This window comes from Myodes glareolus, chromosome 17 (assembly GCF_982192425.1).
Source record: "Myodes glareolus chromosome 17, mMyoGla1.1, whole genome shotgun sequence".
NCBI classification, from domain to species: domain Eukaryota; kingdom Metazoa; phylum Chordata; class Mammalia; order Rodentia; family Cricetidae; genus Myodes; species Myodes glareolus.
The window spans coordinates 58,519,534-58,536,197 of NC_142042.1; the positions used below are offsets into that span (position 1 = coordinate 58,519,534).

The following is a 16,664-nucleotide window of genomic DNA, read 5'->3' on the forward strand; positions in this document are numbered from 1 at the left end:
ATGTATTCCTGGTGCCCTTGAAGGCCAGAAGAGGGGGTTGGCATTACATTACATTACATTAATGCCAGAAGAACTGGCATTACAGATAGATGCGAGCCACCACATGGGTGCTGGAAATCAAACCCAGGTTCTGTGGAAGAACAGCCAGTATTCTTAACTACTGAGATATTTCTCCAGCCCCTCCAGGGTATTTTAGAAAAGAAAAAAGTTGTTTTAAGGACCTTAACTGCTTGATAATTGATGAAACATTGTGGCAGGGATGTTTGGTTGATACCTGGACCGGGACTCCTTAATATGATAGCTTCATTGTTGGGTAAGGTTGCTGTCCCTCCAGGTCCCACAATGAACACACAGATTCTATATTATTTGTAATACTGTAAGGTCAATAGTTTAAGCATATTTTTGCCTTACTCTTATATCTTAAACTAACCCATTTTTATTAATCTGTGAATTGCCACGTGGCTGTGCTTACAGGGTGAAGTTTCATCAGGCGTCTGTCTCAGGCGGGGCTACATGGCTTCTCCCTAACTCTACCTACTCTATCTATCCCTTTTAACCTGGCTTTACTCTGTTAGTTAAGCCATTGGCCAAAAGCAACTTCTTTATTAACGAATAAAGTACATATACAGAAGGTACATATACAAGTACCTTATATAAAGTACATAAAGTATATATACATCACTTCATGTAGTTTTTTTTTTTTTTTTTTTTTTAGTTCAGGGTGAAAGTTGGTTTGGCTGTGATGGACCTGGGGCTCTGCCGACATGGATTGTTGGGAGCGCTATCTGGTTTATAAAACAGTACCTAGCACAGATCCCCATTCTATACAACAGTCTGGAGCACAGTTCCCAGCAGCGCCCACTAAACCGCCGCCATTCCTGTTCAAAAGAGGCTAAATGATAGCTTCTTTAGGGATTCCCCAAGGTCAATAACAGAAAGAAAGGAAGGAAGAAAGAAAGAAAGAAAGAAAATAAACACACACAAACACACAGGAGGAAGGGAGAGAGAGAGAGAGAGAGAGAGAGAGAGAGAGAGAGAGAGAGAGAAAGTTGAAAGGCCCATTAAAGGAACCTTCTGCTTTTGCCCCCTGTCGAATGTGGCACCTGAGAATGATGTCCTATCCTAGGTCTGGAAGACGCCCTGCAGCCCCAGCACACACTCACTACTTGACCAGCGGAAAGGTAGACCAGACACCACTCAGAGGACAACCTGTATTCGATAGGAAAACGAAATAATAAAAGAGCATCTTCCATGGTCTTGCGATTTTACTGCATGCAGTATGAGAGTATGAGATTAAACAATGATTGTCGGGTCTAACGCCCTCACTGACTGAGCAGTTGGTATTTGCCTTTCCACTTACCCCCGCGAAACGCGACAGCAAAGAGAAATACATGTACTCAAAAGCCCCCAAAGGTGGAATGGCAGGGGTGATCTAAGTTCATCAGAGTTGACATCCTTTATCTATCCTGCTCCCTGGAAGAAATAGTACCAGTAAAATACCTACGCAGAGGCCCTTTACTGCCATGTGGGTCTCTCCCCATGTCCCCATCTCCTTTCCACTTCCCAATCAGAAAGGAAGATCCAAGACAGGGCAGCCAGGCATGGAGTCACCCCCTGGATTCCCACACTTCCTTTATAACTTTCATTCCTCCCAAAGTAGCTGCAAGAAGGACGTGAGGTGAATATTAAAAGCCCCAGGCTGGAAGACCTGCTTAGTTGAACTCCAGTCTCCCAGCCCCCCAGCCCTGACTTCAAAGCGAAAGGAAGTGAATGCAGAGAGGGAGGAAGCCTGGGTCCTCCCCGCGGCCCCTCGGAGCTGTGAACATTTGCAGACCCAGAGCCCCAGCTCGCACCAGGTGTCCCGGGCTGCTGTCCCGCCCCGCCGCGCCCCGCCCCTCCCGCGTCTGCCTTTCATGTGGATCAAGGCCCGAAGATGACAAGCCTCCTGACTGATAGATACACCGAGGCTTCGCTGGTGATTTATTGGCTTTCTGCACCTGACTAGAACCACTAGGTCTATCCGAGGACGGAAATATATGGGCTTTCCTGACTCCAAGTGGCAGCCCCGGGGCGAGCATGTGATGTCAAGCTGGGCCGTGGAAAGCAGAGCCGTGCACCGGCCTGTGTTTTGTAAGCGGGTCCAGGTCATAAAAGTGTCAGCACGCGATATATTTCTTGCGGGGGATCTTCTCTGGGCTGTGGCCAGCACCCTTTCTCCCGTGGCTGGCAGCTGAGTTGACTGAGAATGTCCCTGTCTCCTTAGTTCAGGAGGATGCCAGCCCAAGGTCCCCAGCCATACCTCTTCACTTCCCAGAGCAAAGCGCTGTGCGGTGATGCGGTGATAAGGGCTTTCCAAGGCCAGAGGCACAGTATTCTTGTCCTTACTGCTGTCTAGGATCTGTCCTGTCACATCTGGCCTTCAGCAGAGTTCAGGCTCAGAACCTGCAATCAGGTAATCTGGAGGGGATGGGGAATCCGAAGTAAGTTACATCATCCCTCTGCACCTGCCTCCTCCTCTTTAACTAGAAATGACATTAATACTGAACACGGGGCCAGGAGAATTACCACAGGAAGCAAAATTCTACCCCTACTCAAAGGCTGATGAAAGCCATACTAGGAAACCCCTAAGCATTGGCGTGCAAAAGACCTGCTTTGGACCACAGAAAGTAGGCAAGGCTTGTTAGAGATGAAGCTGGAATCCACGATCTACATTTTGTTTATTATCTTATGCAGAGGTTAAACACTGTCCTGGCTCCTATTGAGGATGGTTTTGCCTATCCAAGTATAAAAGGTGGTCAAACCCACTTTTTTTTAAAATCGGCTTTTTGCTGTCAGCGTTGGTATTTCTCAGCCAATCTGATGCTGTGCATGGCCTTGATCTCATGGCATTACTCAAAGACAGAACTTACCACAACATTAGATCAATAAATGTAGTTGGACTTCTGTAACAACAAAGATGAAATTCACCTTCTCTTTTGTCTACAAGTAATGATTCAAGACAAGGCATATTTTTTCCCACTGGAGCAATTAAACTGTCCTGATTTTATGCCAACATGGGGGTCTACCACCTCCTACCTGAGCAAGAAGTGAGAACCCTCGTTCACCCAAATGAGATTGCAAGTCCTTAAGGCCTCTGGCTTTCTCAGTCCCTCCAGGAATGTCCTGGGAGAAAGTCTGTAAAGGGTACTGCTCCTCGAGGATTTGAAAACAGGCCTGTAGGGGCCTCGGGAACGTTCTGAAGTGATGTCTAGGGACAGCAGAGGACAACTCATTCACAGAAATACAACTAACTGCTGGAGAAGGGAAAACCTGGGCTTACAATTCCGGCTCATCATAAAAACTAAAAGAATGAGAAGGTGTCTGGTGTTCACACGGCATCATCTGACTGGTGCTGTTCTTTCCTCCAGACCACCCCAGGACCCTGTAGCTGCATTTGTGGGCAAATCCTAACCATGGGAATGTGACCCTTGTAACCGTAGAACAGTATTGAGGCCACATCTTAGTCGCAGATTCTCATCCACACAGATCAGTGTTCAGAAACAGAGACAGGGCATTGAGTTAGGCCATCTTTATCAGCCTGTACCCAGGAAGCTGGCTGGGCTGAGCTAAGTGACCTTGTGCTCAGAATCTCCTGGGTGGGCAAGGGGAAGGCCACTATCTTCCTGGGAAAACATTTTGCTAGGAAATTTCTTCTTGCCCCCTTGAGAATAAGGTGTGAGGGTCCAACAAGGCTTGCTGGGACAGGCTGCTCTGACCCAGGAGAGTGGGAATTGCCACCGATTCTTTACTTCATTACAGACTGTGCTGTGAGCTGGGGATTTTTTTATGTAGATGGGGCCTCTTTTTTGACTTTTATTGGTTGTATGAGCACAGTGTCCATCCTTCCTCTGCTGGACCATACCATGTTCAATCCACGCAGAAGATCATCCAGGAGATGTACTGAGGGACTCAAGATTCTGAGAAAACTTTGGCTACCCTGAGACTCTTAATTAGCAAATTTTCAACACAAGCGTAAAGGAGAACTGGGCCCTGGAGAGGAGTAGCGGATAGTTCAACACATGGCTCGAAGATGGGCATGCCTGAGGTCAGCCTGGGAGCACCACTGTGTGTCCAGCAGCAGGGAGTATTCCGGAGTCAGCTCTCCAGGGCAGCTGTCCAGAGGTACTAACTTTCTCTGCTCCAACAGCAATGTGCTAACGTAGGATACCTACAACCCAGGCTTTCCCGTGAGCCCAACTTAGGAATGTGGCTTTAAGCAAGAAACAGAATACCTCTGGGCATTTTTCCTCATGCATTTGCCTACAGAAAGTATGAGAGTACATCACAAGTACCTATGGTTAACTAGATAATAATAAAGCTGAATGCATATTGCTTCATTTCCTGCTGGCGCTTTAAAAATATATTATTGCAGTGTTCTAAAGATTTATTTCATTTATTCATGCTTCACAGTCCTATATTTGTGATAAAAAATTGGTACATTTTTTAAAAATTTATATTTATTTTATGGGTATAAATGTTTTGCCTACATGTGTGTATCTGTACTGTGTGTGTGGCTGGGGTCAGAAGAATGCATCAGATCCCCTGGAACTGGAGTTACAGATGGTTACAAGCCATCATGTGGGTGCTGGACACTAAATCCTGGTCCTGTACAATAGTTATGTGTTCTTAACCACTAGGCCATCTCTCCAGGTCTCAATAAATACATACATACCTTTAAACTGTATAATAAATGAGTGTGAATGATCTCATTTTTTTTTCTATGTTCATCAAGTGACTATCTGGAGTCAACACAAACCTACCCTGAGTGTGACTGTAGCCTTAAGTCAGTAACTGAGGGGCATCATCATTCTGAACTCAGATCAGTTCCAAAGGTCAAGAGCCTGCAGCCACACTTGCCCTGGTTTCTGAAGTTTCCCACAGATCTTGAGTTTCAAGGCAGTTCTCCATTGCTTCCTGACGTAGACATAGACTACTTAGACATTTTTCCACCAGAGGGCAGGAGTCACAAAGATTAAAAACAAAACCAAGAGCTTCCCAATAAGCCTGTCAGCCTGGGGTTTAGAGTTGAGTGTGAAGGATTCTGGGTAGGCTGCCTATGTGAGCTCTGGCTCTCTAGCTGGAAAGAGGCTTCTGCATTACAGCAAGGTCTTTTATCCAGATGCAAAATATAAACATTTTTAACATTTCTCAGTTTCTATCTTAACCAGTCTTTAGACAGTCTAGCAATATCTATAAACAATATCACAGGTAGATGAGGCCATTATAATACAACTGTGTAGAAACAGGTAATGAGCTAAATTCGGCCTACAGGCTACAGTTTGCTAGCCCCTGCTTCTTACCATCGATTCTTCTGGTGCTAAAAGTTGTCTCCGGGTCTGAGAGTAGTTGTATCTTTGCGTCTACTCTGGTCCTTGGCCAATCACAAGCAGGAGGCCTGGGGAATAGAAGGTCAAAAGAATGAGATCGAATTAAGGCAAACCCAAAAGATGAAGCCTAGGGTTACATGAGATCTGAGTAGCTCAATGCTTAAGAGAAGCCCCTTATTTTCTGAATAAATAACTGTTTGACTACATGATTGGTTTCCACGAAAGTGCGTTTATTGTTTAGTTGACACCTTAGCACAGTGGTTCTCAGGTCAGTCACCAGCTTCATACCTTACCTTCAGTCGGCCCTCTCTGCCACAAAATAAACAAAGAGTTAATGTGGCTGGGCTCAGGTCAAGTCAAACAGTACCTCAGCTGATCTGAACATCTTTGGAAACTGGTGTAACCCAAATAGGTCTCAAGTCTCCTGATTTTCCCCAGAAATCTTCTCCTGTAGTGAGCCTTGTGATTCCTTTGGGCTACAGGTATTGGGAAATTAGTGACAGTGAAGACCAATCTGTATTTGAGCATCTTGCAGCATCTTGTTCTTGCTCCCCTCTCAGTCAGGTGTATCCTTGGATACCTGCACCAAGGTTGAAACAGAGCTGAAAAGGTCTGCTGGGAAGGAAGGGGCATCTCACTGTCTTCTATGGTCTCTTCACCTTTGTATGCAAGGGAAGTCTAGCTTGAGGGCTGCTGCTCAGATAGATAGATTTCCACGTCTGCCACCTATTTTGAACATTGCTTATCTGCCATGACTTACCATCTGTGATTTGACATGTTCTACACATATGGGCATGTTATACACATTAAGACATACTTCCTGTGCTCACTTTTCCCAGATCAAGGGCACTTCCTGAAAGCAGAATTGAAGAGTGAGTTCGGGCATTAGGGCTGGGTCAAGTCTAGAGGAGGTCTGGGCCATTTTCTCCACTGTAAGGGTTTCCGGTGGCGATCCGGGGCATGCCAGCGAGAGAACTTGCACTCTGTATGGCGGAGAGTTGCTGTCTCCGAGATCAACAATGTGGCCCGAGCTGCCTTTTTCCTTCCCCTTCCACATGGAGAGAGGCTGCAGCCTGCAGCTCACGGCTCACCTGGAAAGCCTCTGGCTGCTGAAGGGCTGGATGGAGACGCTGAGACAGCCTGATGGATCATCCCATAAACAGAGCCTGCAGGAAGGAAAGGAAAATTATGCCAGCAGAATGCACTTATGAGAAATAGATACGTGCGGTGCAGGGAGAAATGCTTTGATATTAAAATTTTTTGTAACTTAAAAAGGCATGAAAAATGATACCGACCACTAACTAATCAACATTCCTCGGCGAATGCAGCTTCAGTTCCTAACCAAAAACACATCCCTGCTATTGTCTTGTCTGAATCCAGATGCAAACATGATTAATTAAGTTTCAGGCAAAGGGTGGGAGGGGGCTGGTCAGGATGAATGGTTCCTCCAAGGATCCTTTCTGTACACAGGCTCGGAAGCCTCTCCCTTCCACATGGCTGGGCTTGCCTTCTGTGTGCCTACAGCCACTGGGCTCACTGAGGGGATTGTGCCCAGATCCTCAGGGCAGCACAGCGCCAGAAGGGCATCTTCCTCCAGTGTGTCCTACAGGGCGGAGAAAGCACCTGTGATGTGCTGTTAGGGGACCTGGCTTCTGCTCTCTACACTGCTACCGGGCAGACTGGAACCATTGGCAAGCTGCCTCGGTTTCTGTACTTGGTGAAGAGGAAGCGTGGATTCAATGCTCTGTAAATAGGTCTTTGCTTTTTACTCTAGAGCCCGGATTCCCTCCCATATAACAGGTGTCTGGCATTTGGTTGCTAGGCACATGTGACTGTCAGACTTGCTCCTTGTAGGCATGGGAAGTGCTTGAGATGAGCACACCCTACAGAGGTGGCTGAACCGAGGACCCCCACCCACCTCGAGGAACCCAGAAGGAGCCAGCAGACCCGCCTGCCATTCATGCCCTGATAGTAACTCTAAAAACCATTAGATATCTGCCGGCTCTGCCAGGCCCAACTCATCTGGAGTGCTGTCATGCTGGTTGGTTAGAGGGGACAGTGACAGTGTGCAGACTCTTTGCCAGGACTCTGCTTCCCTAATCAGAGCCATCAACCTCTGAAGTATTCTGCAGTTGAGTGGGTAGAAGTATGGATTTAAACTGCCTGCATTGAGATCACCCAGCAACCTAAAGCACTATGCACATTATAAAAGTCTTTGGGGCCACCTTGACTTTCCCTGGAAGGAGTAAAATTCTAATCCATGCCTCCCAAGATCACTATGAAGTCAGATGAAGTATGTAAAGTTTGATAGTCATGAATTACATGGTTAGCAAATGTATAGTCAGTGCTGTTATCGTCAGCCCCTCTACCGCTTTGAGTGCCCACCAAATGTTTCTGTACTGGGTATGAAGTTGTATCTTATTGCAGAGGAAAGGAAGTGGCCTGCCCGAATCTTCAGTTGCACTGAGAAAGCACATCCACTCATTTGACAGATGTCACTGGATGCCCACCATACATCCTTCACCTAGACTTCAGTGAAGCATTGCATGGTGCTTCTAGCTTGGCTGAGACCTGGGCTCATCAGAAGAGCATACAATGGCTGTCCTCCCTGTACAGTGAGCAGGGGCTGACTTCTACGTGGGTGAAAGGGTTCGATAAGGATCAGATGGGCCCCAGGGCAGTACAGTTCCCAGTCTAACTCTGAGAGCATTAGACTTTGAAACCTAGTGAAGAGATTTGAGTCAGAGCCTAGATTAGAGTTTTATGAGCAATTTAATTTTTTTTTGCAACTTGCTGGCTCATAAACTTGTATTTAGTCCCTCTTGATATCAACTATAGATAGCAGTTTTCTTAGAATACCAGCCACTCCCCATCAAGTATTGAACAATGTATTGCCCAACTCAAGTTCTATAATCCTGTTTGATTCCAAAGTAAAGGGGATTACTTTTATGTGAACATCTCTAAAATATGCAGTATCCTCTTAGCCAGCTTGGAAATCACTTAAAAATGTTTTTTTATGCATCTTCGTGTTCTCAAGAGGAGGTTTGCTATTCCTATTTCCCAGATGGAGTAACTGAGAACAGAGTTAGGAGACAGTTTACATAGGGCTGGAACCACAGTAATATTTGGGGATAGGGCCAAGAATCTATTCCTCTATCCTGCCTCCAAATCCATCACAACCTGGGAATGACCTTACAGGACAGTATTAGAAACACGAATGAGAAAGGAGAATATAGATGCTGAGCCTCTGGGCCAAGTCCAGCATTCAGGAAAGAGGGCACTAGTCTTGTGAAGTTAAGACAAATGGACCATTAGATTGTAAATCAAGGTAACACACATCTTCCGGAAAGCGTCCAGGCAAATCCCAGGCCCGTGGACAGTGAGCTTCAATTCATGCCAATGAAGTCTTAACCCCCTACGAAGTGCAGGGTACTGCTTTGATAAATGTTTTATAATGTTACCAAGAAGAGATGGAATTTCCCTTGAAATCACAGCGTAAGGATATAGAGATGAAACCTAGGCTCCCAGGCTGTGCATGAACTAGTCCTTCAGATGTGACCTGCCTGCTCTGCAATTCGGCCAAGAGACTCACCTTGCCTCATTTTCTGGGCAGCTTCCACTCCTCCCAAAGTTCAAATGACTGTTTCTTTTACTCTATGATGTGGACTCGTTGTCTCTGCTTTGGTTTCCCTTGTGTTTGTCCTCAAGTCCTTGGTTTGTACACGTTATTGCGGCATCCGACCCCCACATTCCAGAAATCTCTGTTTTCTTTTTCCTCCCTCATGACCCAAGAAGCTCCAGCACAGAGCTCCTTATCTGGGACTGAGGACGTAACAGACAGGAACTAAGGGCTCAGGAACACAGAGACCTGATATGCAGGCTTACATAAGGACTGGTGAAGGCCAATTCTTGCTGATCTCCCTGACTGCTGATCTCCCCGATTCCAAATATTATCATTTGCCCAACCTTCAGCATGTTTGCTGTCCCCACGCAGTCAAGTCTGTCCACAAAGCCTCTGAGCCCCTCAGCCCTGGAGAGCCCTGACCCCCCTTAGAAAATACACAGCTACCTTCTCTGTCATTTGGAGGATTTTTAGGAAGTTTGAAGGGGTAATGGGGGATGACTTGCAAATCAAGCAATGTTCTAAAGATCCTTCCAACCTCTCTTAAATATTCAAAACAACTTCATGGGGCAGGTGAGGGAGAAACTGGTGTCTAGTGGGTTATACAAAAGCACGAGTTACATAGCTACTGACTGAGCGATGTGGGACAGACTAGAAAGCAAATACAGGCCAGTCAGACTCCAAAGCCCAAGTTCTGTGAACAAGGACAGAATAAGAGCTCAGAAGTTCAAAGGAAGGGTTGGCAAAGCTTTTCTCGAATAAGCCCATTAAACAAACAAACAAACAAACAATTTCAGGGATTTTGAGCCACACTTTGTCTTTGTAACACATTCATTTTGTTATACTTCATTTTCATTTTAGTTACTTTTTAATACTTCGGAAACCATGCTTGGCCATTAGGTCATCACTCATTAATCCCTAATCTAAAGATTTTGAACATAGAAATGAATTCAGGATGAGTCTGAGATGTCAAAGCACTAGTTACCAATCTTGCTTCTGAGGTTCCCTGGTCAATACTGCTGAATACTGGCAAGCTATCACCTTCTGAGAGTTTTATTTTGAGCTTTTATAATAAGAGCAAATTGCCATAAGCACCTCACCAAAATATAGGCTTATTCATTAATGAAGACTCCAAGTACACCTCTAGGCATAAATAATTCATGCCATTATAAAACTCATCTATTTTAACATTTAGCAAATAACACAATAATTCTTAATTATCACACATACAATAGCCATTATTCATCTTTAGATAGATCATTATACATTTTTAAAAACACAAATAAAATTACAAAAGAAATTTTTGTATTATTATCCCTACAAGCAGGATAATAATTTACACTGCTGTAATGGTATAGGTTTTTATTCAACAGAAAGAGTAAGCCTGTGTTCTTGGTCAGCTGGGAGGACAGACTGTAAGAAGCTGTATTTGAACTGCTTCTTTCTCTTCCTTTCCTTGAAACTCAAAGCGATATAGCAGCTGCATGTTGAGTGCTGATGGGGAGTATCCCTTACTCCTTCAGAACAATATAAGATATCAGATCAAAGCCATGTGTTTTCAGACATTGCAATTAGAAACCTCCACATCTACTGATGACTGAATTGGGCCCACACAAGAATGGCAGTCAACTGGCAGACGAGAATAGACCCATCAATAGGCAGACAAGAATGCATAGGGTCTCACAAGAATGGACCAATCAAGTTGGGTGATGGTGGCACACTCCTTTGATCCCAGCACTCGGGAGGCAGAGGCAGGTGGATCTCTGTGAGTTCAGGGCCAGCCAGGTCTACAAGAGCTAGTTCCAGGACAGTTTTGAAACCTACAGAGAAACCCTGTCTCAAAAACCAATACCAATACCAAAACCAAAACAACAACAACAACAACAAAATAAGAGCCATCAACAACAGACAGACAAGAATGGAGAGGGTCTCAGAGGATGCTACCCCCCACTTCTTATGTAATTCCTTCAGATAGATTCATGAAAACAAGGAGTCATTCCCTTAGTTATGTACAACTGGTGATCCTTCCAGCCTCCAAGGTATTCTCCCAATGCAGTGGTCACACAGATGACCCTAACTAACCCAAATGGCTAGCACAACAAAACCAAAGTCATGAATATGGGAAAGAGGCTAGGGTGCGGGAGGTTGACATTGTCAAACCATGTCTTTAAGAAAATCTGATTAACCAATTTTTAAAAGCTTAAGCATATTTAAGGGTACATTGACTAGCCTGTCATTAAGTGAATTAATAATGTAAAATGATAGAAATGATGTCAGACCTCTATATGGGCTATATCAAAGCCTCAAAGTTCACTATTATTACTTGAATTCTACTTGAGGTAGCTTCAAACACCAGAAAGCCAAGTAATTCTTCTAAATAACCTGTTGCCAGTTCTTGTTTTAGAATGTTATTGTCTGAATAGCTCTATCAAGTTTTCTAGGGGAGCATTTAGCCTCTCTTAATTTGTTTGAATGATCTATAGAAAATTAAGAATGTGAGCTCAGTTGTACGGTGGAGCAGGAAGCCATATTTGAGATTTTAATTACCTTTACAATGGTACTATACTTTATCACTTTCAACAGTATCTTCGGATGACTTTTGTAAAAACTTTGAGGAAAAATAGTCGATATGTTGTCTATAATTTGAAAGAAGAAAACCTTGTCTCTGAGGATTATATATTCAAGGTTACCTAGGAATGTTAAAGCCCTGTCTGGAGTCAGCCCAGACCTTTACATATCAAGCCCCATGGTGTCCTTCTCAAATTGTTGATTCATTCTGTCAATGACAGCAAGATAGGAGACAGCCCAGAGCAGTCACCAGCAGCCTTGGGTATTCTCTTAAACTTTCCAAGGACTTCCAGTTTGGTAAATCTGGGCTTCAGTGGAGAAAATTCCAGGACAAGGCAGTGTGAAGCAGAGTTTAAGTCTATTATTGAAAGACATTTTATCAAAGATCTTAAGACAAGGGGTTAGTAAGATGTGAGATGCTCAGGAAAGGAATAAGACTTACCCAAGTTTCCAAGGGGACGTGCACGCACGTGTGTGTGTGTGTGTGTGTGTGTGTGTGTGTGTGTGTGTGTGCCCATTCTAGTGGTGGGCAAATATAGGGTTTGGAAGCTTTTGGAACTTCACTGCTCAACAGGTTTCTAAGAGATCCTCAGTTCCTCTAGCTCAGTTTCCCATTTCAATAATAAAGATCGCAGAGTGGCTCCAAAGACGCCGTTGATGGAATTGCAATATGATAGAATAAAATCTGAAGCCATTCAGGTGGCACAAGAGATTTAAGATCTTGTACTTTTACTTTAAAAGGAGTTTCTGGTGAGACTCCTAGAAGATCGCAGGCTTACACCCGGGTAGAGAGGAAGTTAATTGCTAATTACCCTGGAATTCCTGATTCTCCAGCAGATTCTGGGGCGAGGAGCTCTTTTCGCTTCCATGTTCTCATCATATCTCCCGCCTTTCTAGCCGTCCTCACTTTTTAAAACAAGCAAAGCTCCCTGCTTGAGGGTTCCTGGGTAATACACTGAAGGACACACTTCCTACACATATTTTCTGGCACGTCGTTTGCAGGTGCCCTGAATAGCTGTGTATAATCTAAACATGGCAGAAAGAAAGAACCCCACCTCTGGCTTTAGAAAGGACCTGGGATGGGTTGGGGTGTCCGTTGTTCCACTTGTGATCTCCCCCAATGTCCAGCCAAGAGGAAAAACCCTATTTTAGAATTTGGTAGAGATTGAAGCGGTGAAGAAGAAAGCTAGGTGTCAAATAGAAGCTGCGTATCCTTCCAATTATAAAGCAGGTATGTCCATGGGAATACCAACTTCTTTTAATTGGGTAGTCTGAGAATGAAGAGAACATGGTTTTTGTTTTCTGTGTGAAGTCTATTGAGTTATAAACACAACCTATTGTTATATATCAAAAGTGAGGTAGGAACAACAGCTCGGCAGGGCAGCCGGCGACTGTCCTTAAGATATCACTTTGAATAGGGTACGAATGGCCATCTGACAACATCCTCAGGTTACTGAGCAGAATGGTTAATCTTCTCTGTCATCTTGTCTTGATTTGAAATCATCTGAGGGATGAAGATCTAGGTGTGTCAATGAGGACATTTCCTTGAGGCTGACTGAGATGATAGAGCCTGCCCTAAGGTGGCCCCACCCTATGGCCTGACATGCCAGATCAAATAGAGAGAGAAACAGGGGAAGACGCGAAGAAAATCAGGCTTTCCCCTTTCTCTGCTTCCTGATCAGCACCAGGGACCAAGCCCCTCCTTCTGTCATGCTTTTCCCAGCATGATGGGCCTCATTTCTTTGAACTATGAACTACACTGTTTGTCTCTTATTTATAGTCTGACATTTGGTCACAACAATGAGGAAAGTAACTGATACAATGAATAAGACACAAAAGCTATCTGGGAAAGAGTAAGCCCACTAGAGACCTTGGAGTCATCATAAGGGGACAGAAGGATGAAGCTCAGACGAGTCACCGCTGGAGTTCTGGGAGAACGTCGCTGCCTCCTAGAGGAAAGCTGGTGTATAGGAGCACATCTTGGATGCACAGAGGGCAGGGCGCCTTGGAAGCAGCGTTAGCCCAGCACCACAGCAAACAAGCATGCCGAGTCTGTCTCTACACTCACCCCCTGGCAGTACTTAGGTGCGTAAGCAGGAGCAGCTGAACGTTTGCGACCAAACAGTCCACTAGGATGAGGAGAAAGAAGGAAAAGAAAATCTTCACCGTGACTTGCTCGTAAACTTTCCCACAGTAGTTTAGAAGTCAGTGGATTTAATGGCTTTACTTTAAGAAATCACATTAACTTACCTCTGTTAGTGTGAATGAAGATTCAAGACAGAATATTGGGCCTGACATAGGAAGAATGAAAACCGAATTTCCTCCATGTTTGTTTGTATCTGTTTAAAGACAGGAGTAGTTACATTGGCTATTGTTTATCAAATACCAATTTTATACATATACTTCGAACATACCAACTCATCTAATCTTAATTATGTGAGGAACACATTACTTTTCTCGCTCTAAAAAACAAAGGAAACAAACAAACAAAACCAGGTAGAATAAACTACCTACGCCAAATCACCTGCTAACCATTACTGTATGCAGATTGCCTGCATGCAGCTAAACAAGCACATTCTTTGGGACACGGGGAAGAATGTACCCAGGTCACCATGTGGACCTTTGACCTTTAAACCATGTGCTTATATCGTCACACTTGTAGCAATTAAAAAACAAACAAGCAGAATAAAGCTCAAGCTTGCTCATGTTTACAGTGACACCATCTTTATCTCCACATCTTCGTCACCCCAAAGGACAATGTCACTCACAAGCCACAGAACTCCTTTCCCATCTCTTCTTTACAAAGGACCACAGAGCTGTGGTCCCCAGCCTTCATCTGTCCCTAGACAGAAGGCAGGCGGCTTGGGCAGTGGTAACCTCCTGCTCTGCAATATAAACAAAACAATCAAGTTTCAAAGTCCGGGCCCATTAGAAGCCTGTAGGAACTCCAGTTCCTTCTTTTCTCCTTCGGAGCATTTGCCTATTCCCTGCAGCACTCTGGAGTAGGCACAGAATGGGGTCGTGGAAGAGGCGTGCTGTGAGACCCACACACTGGGAGTAGTGAAGGGCAGTCCGGCAGCAGATGCAGGGACAGAAAACAGGAAAAATCATGGCTCTTAGAATTCAGTTCGCATTGTACACATTGGAGGGGGGCTCATTCTGAAGCTGATTTGGAGGAGGGAGACTACAGAAAATATCTCCAATCTCTACTCCAAAACACTGATCATTTTCCACATCAGAGTGGTGACCCTTTCCTCGCTATCTGTTGCTATCAGTTTTAGAAAATTAGGCAAAGAAAGAATGGAGAGGCAAGGGGCAGAATTAGATGGATTCATTTGCGAGGTATTAGCTTTCTTGCTTGCTTTTAATTTTTTTTTAAAAAAAAATTGAAAATACATTATTTTCTCATACACTATATTCTGATTACAGTTTCCCTGTCCCCATTCCTCCCAGTTCCTCACCAGGTCCTCTCTCCTCAGGATCCCCTCCCTTTCTGTCTCTCATTAGAAAAGAACAAACTTCTAAGAGTCAGCAACCAAACCACACAAAATAAAATATAAGATGAAGCAAAAACCATCATACCAACATTGGACATGGCAACCCAACGGGAGTAGAGGAATCCAAAGAGCAGGCATTAGAGTCAGAGGCCTACTTGTTCTCACAGACAGGAGTCCTTCAAGAACACTAAGCCAACAGCTGTAACATACACACAGAGGACCTGGTGAAGACCATGTGGGTCCTGCACCTTCTGCTCCAGCCTCTGTGTGTTCATATGCACCTTGCTTTGCTAATTCAGAGGGCCTTGTTCTCTTGGTGTCCTCCATCCCCTCTTACTTAGTTGTCCGTTTTCACATAAAGGTATCTGTGCCCACAAGCTAGGGTGCATACATATCTATTTACTTTCTGGTTTAACTTTGGGCTCACTTGTGTTATATTATCAGGGAGCACAGAATCTCAGTAGTTTTTAGTTATGCCCCACAAACATCGTAATTGTCCAAGAGTTTCTGGATGCTTTCAGTTTTCTTTCGGAGGAAGAATTTAGAATTCTTGGGCTTCACCCAAGTTGATGGTTTCTCGTCTTCCTTGGGTTAGTATAGTGCTCCATGCAAAGACTGTAAGACTTTTGTGCGTTCCCATTCCCTTGCTCTATCCTCGTTCTTCAGATGACAAACACTGGTGCCCATGTCCTTATGTCTAAGGGACCCCGCACTGTGAAATGCACCATGTGTGCCTAAGCATGTCCTTTCCCACGCTGGCAGACTGAATCACCTAGCTCAGTTCTCCAGCCCTCTCTGCCACCACACCCTTTGCCATATGACTGAAGATCTTCCACTATAAAGAGCAGAACACATTTCCCATGTCTTAAATGTAAATGTAGCCACGCGACTGGCCTTGACCAGTAGGAAAGGAGAAAATTAGCTGTCTGTCCTAATCTTGGGATGTAAGAAGATGTAGGCAATTTTTTTTGGTGGAATTAAGTTGAGCTACACCAAATACAGCCTTGCTAGGGCAGCTGAGCTTTAACAGAACTGAGCAGGTTTGAGCATGGCTATTAGAAATCATATAGAGCATGTATTAGAAATGTATACATTTATATATTAGAAATGTATACATGTATACATATTGGAAATCATGTATAGAGCTCAGTACAGACTGGCCAGTCGTTAGTCAACCACCAGAACAGAGAGCTACCTCTTCCAGCTTTGACACTGATATTTTGTGGTTAATGTTCCTCAGTGTTAATCTGTTAGCTGTTGCCCGGGACGGCTATTCATTGTGTTTCCAACACAGCCTATCAACTGAGATTCCTCTTTCCTTCAAGACAGTTTGATTTTCAGAGGCTCTGTTGATCTTCCCTATCTCTGGCATTGGTTAATGGAAACCTTTTCTACCTCAGTGGCTCTTGCCCAGTTTCTCTCCCGTTTTACTTTTGTAAAGCTTGCATAGTCCCTTTTCAAAGATTCTCTTCTTTAAGACACAGGCAAGTTTGTGAGTATTTAAAGATCAAAAAGTCCACAATACTCCTCTCCCAGAACAAAATACCATGATCATCCAACTTCATGGAACCCCTGAGAAATCCCAGAATGAGCCTTTGAAGGCTTCTCTAG

At 44.4% G+C, this 16,664-nt stretch overlaps 1 long non-coding RNA gene across 1 annotated transcript; it reads right to left on the minus strand.

The window, feature by feature from the left end:
- Window positions 1–1,968: 1,968 nt before the first annotated feature.
- On the minus strand, window positions 1,969–9,133 carry LOC125405553 (uncharacterized). Its single transcript, XR_014997825.2, has 5 exons — window positions 8,959–9,133; window positions 6,458–6,532; window positions 5,734–5,946; window positions 5,340–5,434; window positions 1,969–2,457 (listed from the first exon to the last, which is right to left on the minus strand). It is a non-coding gene; the product is annotated as an uncharacterized LOC125405553 (long non-coding RNA).
- Between the last annotated feature and the right edge of the window lie 7,531 nt (window positions 9,134–16,664).